A 13,248-nucleotide genomic window follows, 5' to 3' on the forward strand; every position below is an offset into this window, starting at 1 on the left:
GGTGCTGGAATGGCAACCTCGCACCGGAAGATGCAGTGTTGGAAGACCTCCACTAGGTGGACGGACGACATCAGACGAGTCGCAGGGAGCTGCTGGATTCAGGCGGCGCAAGACCGTGGCGTGTGGAAGTCCCTACAAGAGACCTATGTCCAGCAGTGGACGTCTATCGGTTGATTATGATGTAGAAGATGATGAGATCTAAAAAATTGTAAGTAAGCAAAAAATATGAATTTAAAAAAATCAATTGGAAACCTGTGTATACAAAGCATGGGCGGGTCGCTAGTTATGTACGTAATTCAGAGGTGTCATGCTAAGAATTTTGATACTAGAACGAAAACGTGTTGTAATAAAAATGGATTTTTTTCCTTTCCTATTGAAGTAGATACCTACGTGGTTAATAATAATTTGATCGCATGTGACATTCAATTAGAATGACGTCGTTAATCTAACGACCCGTGCTTTGGTTGTGGAAGCATTTAGGATTTTCCCATGCAGGTACCATTAGGACACCGCCCTATTTTTTATTTATTTAAGTAAGGTTATTAAAGTTTTTTTATTCATCAGCCCGCTATTGCCTAAAACGACGACCCTCGACCTCCCTGGCGCAGTGGTGAGCGCTGTGGTCTTATTAGTGGGAGGTCCCGGGTTCGATTCCTGGCAGGGGTTTGGAATTTTATAATTTCTAAATTTCTGGTCTGGTCTGGTGGGAGGCTTCGGCCGTGGCGGCTAGTTACCACCCTACCGGCAAAGCCGTGCCGCCAAGCGATTTAGCGTTCCGGTACGATGCCGTGTAGAAACCAAAGGGGTATGGGTTTAATAAAAACTGCCATACCCCTTCCAGGTTAGCCCGCTATCATCTTAGACTGCATCATCACTTACCATCAGGTGAGATTGCAGTCAAGGGCTAACTTGTATCTGAATAAAAAAAAATAAAAAAACCTGCATCAATCATTATTACAGTCTCAATTGTTGTGATTGGCTGAATTTGTGCGATTCTTGTTGCAACAATGCATTGTAGCCAATAATAAACGAGTGTCAACCAATCAGAGGTGATTGCGATCGTGACAATGTAGCTGTCATTCTCCCGCAACCGCGCAGAATCGCACAAATTCAGCCAATCACAACAATTGAGACTGTAATAATGTTTTACGAAATCGACCTAATGTGTAATGCAATGATGCCAAAAAGAATCCTTACTCTTCACCATAAATATAAATTCAAGTAATTACTTTTTATTTATCTTTCCTCATTACAATCTATCTTTCAGCGTGAAACGACCTCAAAGAAAGCACAATAATTCAGCCCAAGCACCATTAAGAGGTCTTAATCTGACAATAATTTCTAGTTCTTTACACTTTGTTTATTGCCATAGCTTGACGTATGTTCAGTATTTTTAGCTTGATGTGTTTTAACAGCAGTTAAGATTTACGCAGCTTATCTTGTATGTCACGCAATGTTTGTAAATGTACGCTTACACGGGCAATTGAAATTTCTCAATTCCAGGCAATTTAATCAATAATTATGACGTCATGAAGCAATTTACTGCAATACCTGAAAATTTTAGCAATGTTATGCGATATAATTGCTCCAGATTGTTTCATTATATTGTGTTACCGAGCAACAATTGCTTAAAAATTGTAGTAGGTACCATGTAAGTGCACCTTTAGGATTGGTATTTAAGGATTCTGAAAGTGGGCTTTTACATTGTGTACATAGTTTATTTTAATTAGGACTTGGTCCACTAAGTGACCTCAAGAGAACCTTAAGTTTTGAAAATAGGCTTGCGTTTATATAACAATAATTACGTAGAGTTGGTAATAACTACTTAGGTTGAAATCTATAGAGCGCACTTTGACTTTGCTTAGACTTACGTTTCAGTTAAAACGAGATAGACTTATGCCAGCGGTATAGCGCTGTCTCGTTCTAACAGTGTCTTAAGTCTGAGCAAAGTCAAAGTGCGCTCTATAGATCTCAGCCTGAGCTCTACGTACTGAAACTCAAACTCAAATCTGTTCAGATTGGGTATTATTGTATTTATGTACACTTTCTGATTGTCACTAATTGCTGAATTTGCAATACAATGATGTAGTCGTGATAATTCATTACGTAAACTTAAAACTAAAGTTACGAGGGTTCCAAATATTATAGGTAGCTAACCTCCAAAGTACACTAATTTTAGGTCGTAATGGTACTCACCTAGAACATAGCTAGGACCTTTGTCTTTTAAGGACATACAAAATACCATAAATATTTCTACACTAGTTACTTGTAAAAGTAGTCACCTAAAAAACTAATTAAAGAATAACTACCTATTAAAAAAATACGATGCCTCGAAAAATAAGCATTAAAAATATTTTATAGCAAATACAGTTATCACCCAAGATAATTAAACCATTGTCTTAACGTGAGCCAACGAGAATTACGGTCTCCATAAATTGTAAAGCCGGGCCGTCGTTTAAGACGCCATATTTAAAATAGTATCATAAAAACATCCAATGTTTTTACACCACGAACGTTGACCTGTCACGGGGCTTAGATATTGCGCACACTTTAATATATTCCGGTATACAATAGAAACTAATATCACACAAGAAATTACTGCTGTGACAGAATCTGCGCGTACATCCACAATGGAAACTTAATTTGACAGCTGATATTATGATCAGCTAATTTTTAATTTTATGGAATCTATTTTTTTTTAATAGATATAGCGAGCAAGTGAGCAGGCGGGTCACCTGATGTTAAGTGATTACCGCCGCCCATGAACATTTGCAGCACCAGAGGAGCCGCCGATGCGTTGCCGGCCTTTTAGGAATTTGTTGGTCCGCCCCTTGAATAACCCCATGTTATAATCTAGTGGGAACACCGCCGATGGGAGTTGGTTCCACAGTTTGCACGTGCGTGGAAAGAAGGATCTGGCGCAGCGGACGGTCGAAGTGCACCAGACACCCAGATGGTGAGGGTGAAATTCCTTACGGTGTCGCGCGGTGCGGTTGTAGAAAAAAGAGGGTGGAATGAGGTCAAAATGCTCTTCAGAGCACTCCCCATTATACAGGCGATAGAACACGCATAGAGAGCTAACGTCTCTGCGGTGCTCCAGGCTTTCCAACGAGCCGGTTAGGTATATTGGAAATAGAATTAGCTAAAGTTAATTATTTCACGCTTAATTGCATCTTCGTGTGACAACAGGATAATGCAAACAGTAGATATTATTTTCCAAAGACTTATCTAGCGAATTTATTTACTAGCAAATCCCAATGGCATTAAGCTTGACCATCGCATCTGTCTCAATGCGCTAATGACAGAAAATCATCATCACATTTGGCTGTGGATGTCCACTGTTAAATATAGGCATTTCCCATTAAGCGTCATCAGTCATCACACCCGGTCCTCAGCCTTCCTTATTCACTTGTCGCTTTCTCACCGCCACTATTACAGGCTACTGTGTTGTGCTGCTACTCATAGGGACAATGTGTCCATCATCAATATTTCTTAACCAATCGCCGGCCCATTACTGAGCTTGGCTCTCCCCTAAGAATGAGAAGATTGGCCAAGTAAAAATGTGCAGACTTCATACACTTAGGCTCGCAAGTCGCGATGTTTTCCTTCACCGTTAAGAAAAGTGATACTTAAATACTTAAAATGCACATAGCTCCAAAAAGTTAGAGGGTGCATCTCGGATCGAGCCCCAGTATTTTCAGAAGACTGTCACCACTTAAATTGCCCATAATGCTACTCAAGCTATGGCTTGCACATTGCTGGAGCAAGCGTGTTAAAAAAGAAAAGGAAAGGAAATAAAAAAGAAGTGCTGGATAAGAGTGTTCCATGAAGCAGAGAAAGAGATATAGTGTGTGGTGTCTCCAAAATTGGAAACAAGTTCAGTAAGCAAAGTTAGGTGGTAGGTCAAGATAAGATGGTAGATGCGGTATCAAAAAACACAGGGTATCATTGATCTGGCTACTTCAGGAACGTGACGGTATTAAATATTTTATTGGCAGTTAAAGCCAGTTTATTATTCGACTCCGACTTTAGGATAATAGGTGGAATCATTAGGGTGACAGGGATCTGTTATATTTTACGCTGCTTTCACAATATGGCCGGTGTTTGGTTTGGAGGTTTTTGTTTTAACGGCGAGGAGTTCCAGGGTGTCTTCTTATTACGTCTTATATAACGACTAGCTGATGCCCGCGGTTTCGTCCGCGTGGAATTAGGTTTTTTAAAAATCCCGTGATAACGGGATATTGAATTGAATTGATTTTCCGGGATAAAAAGAAGCCTATGTCACTCTCCAGATCTTTATCTATACCTATGCAAAAATCACGTCAATACGTTGCACCGTTGCGACGTGATTGAAGGACAAACCAACACACTTTCACATTTAGAATAAGGGTACTGATTCGAGCTGATACTTTAGACAGCGTTCACTCACCTCATTAGCTTATTGGCAGCATAGGCCGTCCCAAAAGTTCATCACCAACATGGTCCTCCACCTGTCTCATTCACTCACTTCCGGTCACCTTCTTGAGGTCATCAGTTCAGTGGATCATACTGCGCTTGCCGATACTTGATCTCTACTCCAGAACACGTCTGCCCACGTTGTTTGTTTAATCCTTTTCTGTGCATCAAATTCATTTGAGAAATGTGATTTATAAATTAAGTTCAATTTAAAATTTGAGTTCAGTAGAAGATTTGATTAATAGGGTACCACCTGATCTTAATCAACAAGTGAATAAAATTAGGAGCTTAAAATTTGCGATATTTATCCTGGTTAATACATCTTTATCTTAAGCTACATTATCAACCATCTTCAAAATCAAGCGCTTGACACATTACCTAACAGCTATGCAAATAAACCTGAAACGTCTGCTACAAACGGATACACTGAGTTATTGAAGCTTCAACAATGATGTTATCTCTGTGAAAATTCACCTATTGTTACAAGTATGGACTCTTGCAAAACGTTCAGCTTTTGAACAATACCGATCGTCCTTAGAAGACCAAAAGAAATTTTCAATTCCGCAACTTAGAATAGTTCAAATGTCATGGGAGTTCCCATAAGATTTAATGTGGTCGTAAGCAGGCATTAATATGTTAGTATTCACGCTTGACTCGAGTGATTGATTTTAAAGCCCGCTCGATTTACTATGTAGTAGATTTCGGTTTAAACAAAGGAATTCTAATTTTGGTTGTTTATGGCGATGGTGATTTAGAAGCCATAGGCGTTAATCCTCTATAGTCTATGGTGTCTAGGCTTCTGAGTTTATGTTTGTTTGTGTGATAGCTTTGTTTATTGGCCATTGAGTTGAGACTTATTTGATTTGATTTTTAAATCATTGTTTCCAGTTTGGTACCACAAAACTTCTTGCCTTATTTCTTCAGGTTTGTACTTCCTTTAATTAAATCAATTTTGTATAAGGACTAGCTTATGCTCGCAACTTCGTCCGCGTGGGCGACACAAATTTCAACTCCCTATTTCACCGCCCCTTAATGGTTGAATTTTCAAAAATCCTTTCTTAGCGCACTCCTCAAACCACTGGACGGATCACTGAAATTTGGCATGCAGATAGCTACTATGACGTAGGCATCCGCTAAGAAAGGATTTTGGAAAATTCAACTCCTTGTCGATTTTCAAAATTCCACTCGAGTGAAGTCGGAGTTGATCAACTAGTATTAATAGGTATAGATGGGTTCAGAATAATAAGCAGAACCTGGTAATTTATCAGGTACAAGCTGTGCTGTAGAAGACTATTCGCTATCCGTCTGCTAATAACTATAATTTGATCACTATTGCAATACAAGTGAACGATGGGATGAACAAAACCTAGAATTGAATAAACCTCGAATAATAACAAGACAAAGACCGAGGCAGTCCAAACCTTGACAATCTAATTAAGTGTAACAATTATTGAATTCGAATCACGAAATGAAGGAAAATGATATCACAGATTTAATATAAGCAGGTATAATTAATAATTACGAGTAACTACTCGATACTAATATGGTATAAGAGTTAATGATTTATAAACCATCGAACTAGTAGGTAGTATAATCGATGAACAAAGAACAATGTAACTGATTTTTGAAGCCCTTGTAGTTAATAATAATAATAATAATAATCTTTATTTTCAAATAAAAATCCAGCAAGTTATACACTGTACATACACAATATCATAAAATAATGTTGAAATGAAATAAAATAAAATAAAATAATAATAAACTCAAGGTCGTTTGTGAAGGGATGCCCAGCCCTATTTTTAGTTATTGGCTATCTGTACACCAGGATAAGAACAGAAAGTAATACCTGTGACCTGTGACATCTGAAATGAGTTTTTTAACCATTTCAGTTAGTCGTAAGGTATCTTAAAGTATGCTTTATAATGTAAATTTTATTTTATTGTAATTTTTAAATGTGTTTATGGGTTTTATGCCTGATAATAAGAAAAAACTATTATTATTATTATTATAAACGCATTTTACACCAATTAAGCATTGACACAATTTACACCAATTGAGTCCAATATTCAGGCAGGCTGTCGAAATAAGTTCTAACAGTACCTTTTTGCAAAAGTATGTAGTCCATAATTAAAATTAGTTATGTTGAATAAAAAAAAAATTGTTCCTTTTTTTAAAGCTTTAATCTGTTTTGTTTTCTTAATTATATTTTTTATCTTAAACAGTGGAGCATAGTAAGGGAAGCAACAAAATCAGTATTCTACAGTTATATCAAAAAACAATATTTTACACCAGAAATCAGTTCTAAATTCTAAAAAAGCTAACGATTTTACTTCGTTAAGAATCGCGTGCACAAATTCATAATGTATCTGAAGCATGAATTTGCCAAATTACAATTACACCTGGTCTAGCTAAAACAGCTCTTATTGTTATTGGAGTAAAGAATGTTAAAACGCATAATTATGTTTGTGCACAATCAGATACAATAGATGCTGTTGTATTCACGTATTTTTTATCGGTAGCTGGGTCAAGTTCAAACGTGTAGTCAATTCAAGCGTGAAGTTCAAGACAGTCATTTGCGTTAACGGCGATTAAATATGCGTAGGTATCTTATTATATATTCGCAATCATTTTAATTTAATATGATATCATTTAGTTCTGTTGGCAGATGTTCAAGATATTTCTGCGTATCCCAAGTTTTGATCTTCCATGTCTCGCTGCTATTTAGATCTGGAGATTTTAATCAATAACCATTCAGTTTTTGCATCATCTCTTCCGTAATTTAATTAGAACCTAGAACAAATGGTATTTTTGTAAAATTTCAAACATCAAGCGAGAATTAAGCTTCATATGCCTCATGCATTTTAGCGTTTAAACTACCGTGAGTGATTTCCATTATAAATTATATCCCGGCTGTACTCACGTGTCTAGTCGACGTTAGCCCGACTAGTTTCGAACCCATCCGGGGTCCTTTTTCAAAGGAGTCAGTTCGCGCACGCGCCGCGGCTGTGACTGCGGGCCGCGCGCGCCGCCGCCCGTAGAGCCCGCTGCGAGGGTGGTAACTAGTCGGGCTAACGTCGACTAGACACGTGAGTACAGCCGGGATAGATATTATTTATAATGCCTCATGCATTGTTAGTCTTCATTTTTAAAATCATAATAGTAGCGAAATTTAATAAAGCCAAAAACAGTATAACGGTTTTTTTTTTGGAATTCTAACATCCATGCGAAAGTAGACTACTTAATAATTATTATGTTCATGAATCTAGACTACCTACCTCGTAGACTATAGTACACCTTTTTTTCCTAATAATTAAATTCACTCTACAAAAAGTATTAGGTTATATTGAACAGTTATATGACAACAAAACAAAAAACATTAGTGGTATACTCGTAATATCATGGTTCAATGATTAAAAACAATAGGTCACTAACATACAGTTAATAGGGAGAGAGCCAGCACGGGACAGACCTACACTATTTTATAAGAGCTGAAAGTTTATCTGCGTATTGTCTCCAACACGGGGAGGAATGATTAGCGACTATGAAGTTTGGATCATGGGAGTTAACTGGTAGGGTCGTGGGAACCCTCGCCAGACACCCTTAAACGTTAATATTTTAGGTTTCTGGCAGGGGATTGCCACCATACTAAGTGTCTGGCAATGCATGACATGATTCCTAATACTATTCCGAAGAAAAAAAAATACACTTCATACTTTGACGTAAGATTTTTTATACCTTTATTACCAATTATCTCCCATGATCCAAACTTCATAGTCGCTGATTTTTTCTCCCTGTGTTGGGGACATTACACAGAGAAACTTTCAACTTTTATAACATAACTAGCTTATACTCGCGACTTCGTCTGCGTGGACTACACAAATTTCAAACCTCTATTTCACCCCTTTAGGAGTTGAATTTCCAAAAATCCTTTCTTAACGAATGCCTACGCCATAATAGCTATCTGCATGCCAAATTTCAGCCCGATCCGTCCAGTAGTTTGAGCTTTGCGTTGATAGATCAGCCAGTCAGTGAGTCAATCACCTTTTTCTTTTTATATATTTAGAAGACGAAGGTCTGGCACGCCCTGGCTCTTAGTTCATAAGTATTGGACTTCCGTTATAAAATATTGAGAGACTGTTGATGAAGATACAGATAATCCTAAGCTAAGTTTGTAAAGGAAATTGTGTGTCGATAAATTGAAAGAACTTCCGGGTGTAAAGTGTATAATAAAAAATCAATTACTATCTCATTACTCTGAAACGTTATATACAGGATGTTTATAGGTGGTCTATGAAAACTGAGTACTTAACTATCTATTGGTATTATATTCAAATATATTTTTATAATAGAGCGGGGATAGCATTTAAACTCAGAGTAAATATCAAATCCATTGCTAACACAGTAGGCACAAGTCTCCTCTCAGAGTGAGAAGTGATTAGGGAATAAGTCCACCAAGCTGGTAAAGTGCAAATCAGACTTCAAATACCTCTAGAACATTAAGGAGGACTCTTATGCAGTTTTTCTTGCAATTTTACCATTTGAAAAACTAGGTACCTTGTGTTTTTCTGCCTTATTAATTTTACCAAGAAAGCGGCACGTTACCTAAATAGGTATTTGCCAACGGACTATATGATTCACAATACATACATTCTATTTCTTGCTTTCCCTAATACAGTTATCCAAGAATTTTCCCACGATCATTGTTTTCAATAATAACCGCTTTTACGCGCACACCGTTTCTTATATCTACCACTTTAACTTTACCTTTAATAAAACATTCTTCTATTGTATTATCGTCTTTATCCCTTTTACTTTAGGGTTTATCATTTATTTCATTAACTGCAGGTTCTGATGTTGTTATATTGTTAATTGATGCAATATGAATTAATTTCATGACACGCGCTACATTCGTGTCGTTTTATTTTACTTTTTTTACTTGATGATAATCTAACATTAGATGTATGGAACACGGCGCTTCTAACTAATTGGATCTAATTTAATTTTAAGGTGCAAGATTAACTGGACTTGTAATAAATTGTTAGCTGAGTAGAATAACCTGTTATAGTTTAAACTTCCATGAACAAAATTATAGGAGCTTTTATCGAAAGAAATTGAGTGTCTCCAAAATAAAATGTAAAGAAATATAGCATTACTGTACAATCTACATAAACAAGATCAGAATATGTGAGCTAAGCAAATTTTTTGGTATCATGCTTTGATTTGATAAAATTTATGAAACTTAGATAAGAAGCAAACACTGAAAACCAAAGACCAATTTGAACCCACGTGGTTATTAATAAAAAAAAATGACAGTCAGTGGAGATTGCTAACAGATTTTTTTTGGATTTTCAGATTAGTTGTAGTAATCATATAAATATATAAAAGGAAAAGGTGACTGACTGACTGACTGACTGACTGACTGACTGACTGACTGAATGACTGACTGACTGATCTATCAACGTACGGCTCAAACTGGACGGATCGGGCTGAAATTTGGCATGCAGATAGAGCTATTATGACGTAGGCATCCGCTAAGAAAGGATTTTTGAAAATTCAACCCCTAAGGGGGTGAAATAGGGGTTTGAAATTTGTGTAGTCCACGCGGACGAAGTCGCGAGCATAAGCTAGTAAATTATAATTTAATAATTTGTAAATTAACACCATTAATATTAGTTTACTTTTTACATCTATTGACACTTTGAGGACCATGTCGGTGAGGCAATGTTGAAGTTTTAGCCCATCTCAAAATTGTCCAACGCGCCTAAAGAAATTTTCACTTCAAAAATATCAGCATAAAGAGCATAAAGATTTTAAAACTTCTACTAATCTAAAAAGTTTATTCCAATAATAATTATTATTAATAAAAGTCCTGCGATACACTTATTTTCGTTATAATCTCCAAGAGAATTTCTCAAAAAAACCCGGGCATACTCGCGCACTGACGGTTCCGTACGAACGTCATATTTTGCACGATAAATCAAAAACTATTATGCATAAAAATAAATGAAAATATGTTTTAGAACGTACAGGCAAATACCTTTAACCTACAGGGCGTCTTTTTCTATTGAGCGATGGAACCCTAAAAAACCGTAAATAACCACAAAGCCTTTACGAGAAAGAAGTCAAAGCAAAAAACCCATATTTCAGATCCAGTTTAGCACTGAAAAGGCATATTGCGTCGAATAATTTCCCGAAAGCCATCTTAACGTCAAATTGTACGCAAAATTACAATTCCACCGAAAGAATTACAATTACTGTTTCCCTTTATTGTCGAATGAGAAATTTTTGTACATTTTTATGGCGACCACACTCGAATAGGCCTTTTTAGAACCCCCCTGTCTGTAAAAGTGCAAATGCTTAAGGCTTTATCGTTAAAATTAATGTAACGATACACGGTGTAATTTTTTGAATATTTTATTTGAGCGTTTGTCAAGCCATTGTGGGTAGAATAAGATGGCTTTTATTTTTTTAATTACATGATTATCTATACTAATAAATAAAATTGAAGTGTCCGTCTGTAATTAAATAACTACCTCATGATAAGCTCATAATATGGTTATTTGAACTGTACCATAATTGAATCACACGTTTTTAAAATTTTTGTCTGTTTGTATGTCTGTCTGTCTATCTGTTTGAACGGGCTATGCTAATAAATGTAGCAAAGAGAAAGAAAAAACTACTTCATTTATATATTTTTAAGTAAATAAACTCAAAACAAAAACTAATAAAGGTACATATATTTTTAGTAATCAAAAAATTCAATTATTTATTTAATTAACTAGCTGATGCCTGAATAAGGTTTTTTAAAAACCCCGCGGGAACACTTGGATTTTCCGGGATAAAAAGTAGCCTACGTCACTCTCCAGGTCTTTATCCTATGCAAAAAATCACGTCAATCCGTTGCGACGTGATTGAAGGACAAACCAACAAACAAACACACTTTCGCATTTATAATAAGGGTACTGATTTTAGTGTGGTGATAGCCTAATGCCTCGTAGCAGGGAATAGGTATTCACTACTGAGCACGAGCACAGAAATCTCCTCTCAGATCATAATACCCAGAGTAAGTATTATGTTTATCATCCCCAAATAAAGTTCTACTTATGTTTTGTTAAAAAGCTACATCACAATGTTATCGACATAGATAATGCAAGTTGCAACAGATAAAAAAACCGGCCAAGTGCGAGTTAGGCTCGCGCAATGAGGGTTCCGTACTACAGTCGTATTTTTTCGACATTTTGCACTATAATTTAAAAAACTATGATGCATAAAAATAAATAAAAATCTGTTTTAGAATGTACAGGTGAAGATCTTTCTTATGATACCCCACTTGATATAGTCACTCACTTCGAAAGTTGAAAATACTAATTACTAGCTTATGCTCGCGACTTCATCCGCGTGGGCTACACTAATTTCAAACCCCTATTTCACCCCCTTAGGGGTTGAATTTTCAAAAATCCTTTCTTAGCGGATGCCTCCGTCATAATAGCTATCTGCATGCTAAATTTCAGCCCGATCCGTCCAGTAGTTTGGGCTGTGCGTTGATAGATCAGTCAGTCAGTCAGTCAGTCTGTCAGTCAGTCAGTCAGTCAGTCAGTCAGTCAGTCAGTCACCTTTTCCTTTTATATATTTAGAATTATTAGTTCATGACCACAATTTAATTTTTTTTGTGTGATTTAACCCTAAATTCACGGTTTTCAGATTTTTCCCCAAATGTCAGCTATAAGATCTACCTACCTGCCAAATTTCATGATTCTAGGTCAAGGGGAAGTACCCTGTAGGTTTCTTGACAGACAGACAGACAGACAACAAAGTGATCCTATAAGGGTTCCGTTTTTCCTTTTGAGGTACGGAACCCCAAAAAAATATAAATCACAAAGCTTTTACAGTCCAACACTCAAATGCTCAGGTTGTTTATCCCTCGTCCCCTAGCGGTCCAAATGACCGAGTATAATGACCCAACTATTGTGTTCGCCCCAACGTTCGCGAAGCCTCATTTATTTTTATAACTCTATGGGTTTTTAACGGAAAAAAAAGAAGAAAAAAATTGAAATGACGGACATCGGCGACGATGGGCGGAATTGATGTCTCGTAAATTGTGACGTTTTTAAATATTGCTGAGATTTTTTTTCGGTTGGGACAAATTTGACCCATTTTTTTTCTTTTATTTTAGAAAGTTATTTTTTATTAGAAAGGATAAAAGTGATGATAGCCTGGTGGTTAGCCTTCTATTCGTAGGCTCTGGGGTTCGATCCCGAGTACGCACATCTAGGTTTTCGAATTTATGTAAATTTTATGTATGTACTTAATTAAATATCATTTGTTTTAACGGTGAAGGAAAACCTTCTTGAGAGTTCTACATAGTGTTCTCAAATGTATGTTAAGTCTGCCAATTTGCACTTGGCACGTGGTGGACTATGACCTAAATTTGTTCGTATCATTCTGAGAGGAGCCCCATCATACTCGGTAGTAAGCCAGCGATGGGTTAAGATGATGATGATGAGTATACTTTTTATTTTTATTTTATTTAGATATAAGTTAGCCCTTGACTGCAATCTCACCTGGTGGTAAGTGATGACTAATGATGCAGTCTAAGATGGAAGCGGGCTAACCTGGAAGGGGTATGGCAGTTTTTAATAAACCCATGCCCCTTTGGTTTCTCCACGGCATCGTACCGGAACGCTAAATCGCTTGGCGGCACGACGGCACGGCTTTGCCAGTTGGGTGGTAACTAGCCACGGCCGAAGCCTCACACCCTTTTTAGTTTTTAACATACGTAGGTCCTGTATTTGA

Source organism: Maniola hyperantus, chromosome 21 (assembly GCF_902806685.2).
Source record: "Maniola hyperantus chromosome 21, iAphHyp1.2, whole genome shotgun sequence".
Lineage (NCBI taxonomy): Eukaryota > Metazoa > Arthropoda > Insecta > Lepidoptera > Nymphalidae > Maniola > Maniola hyperantus.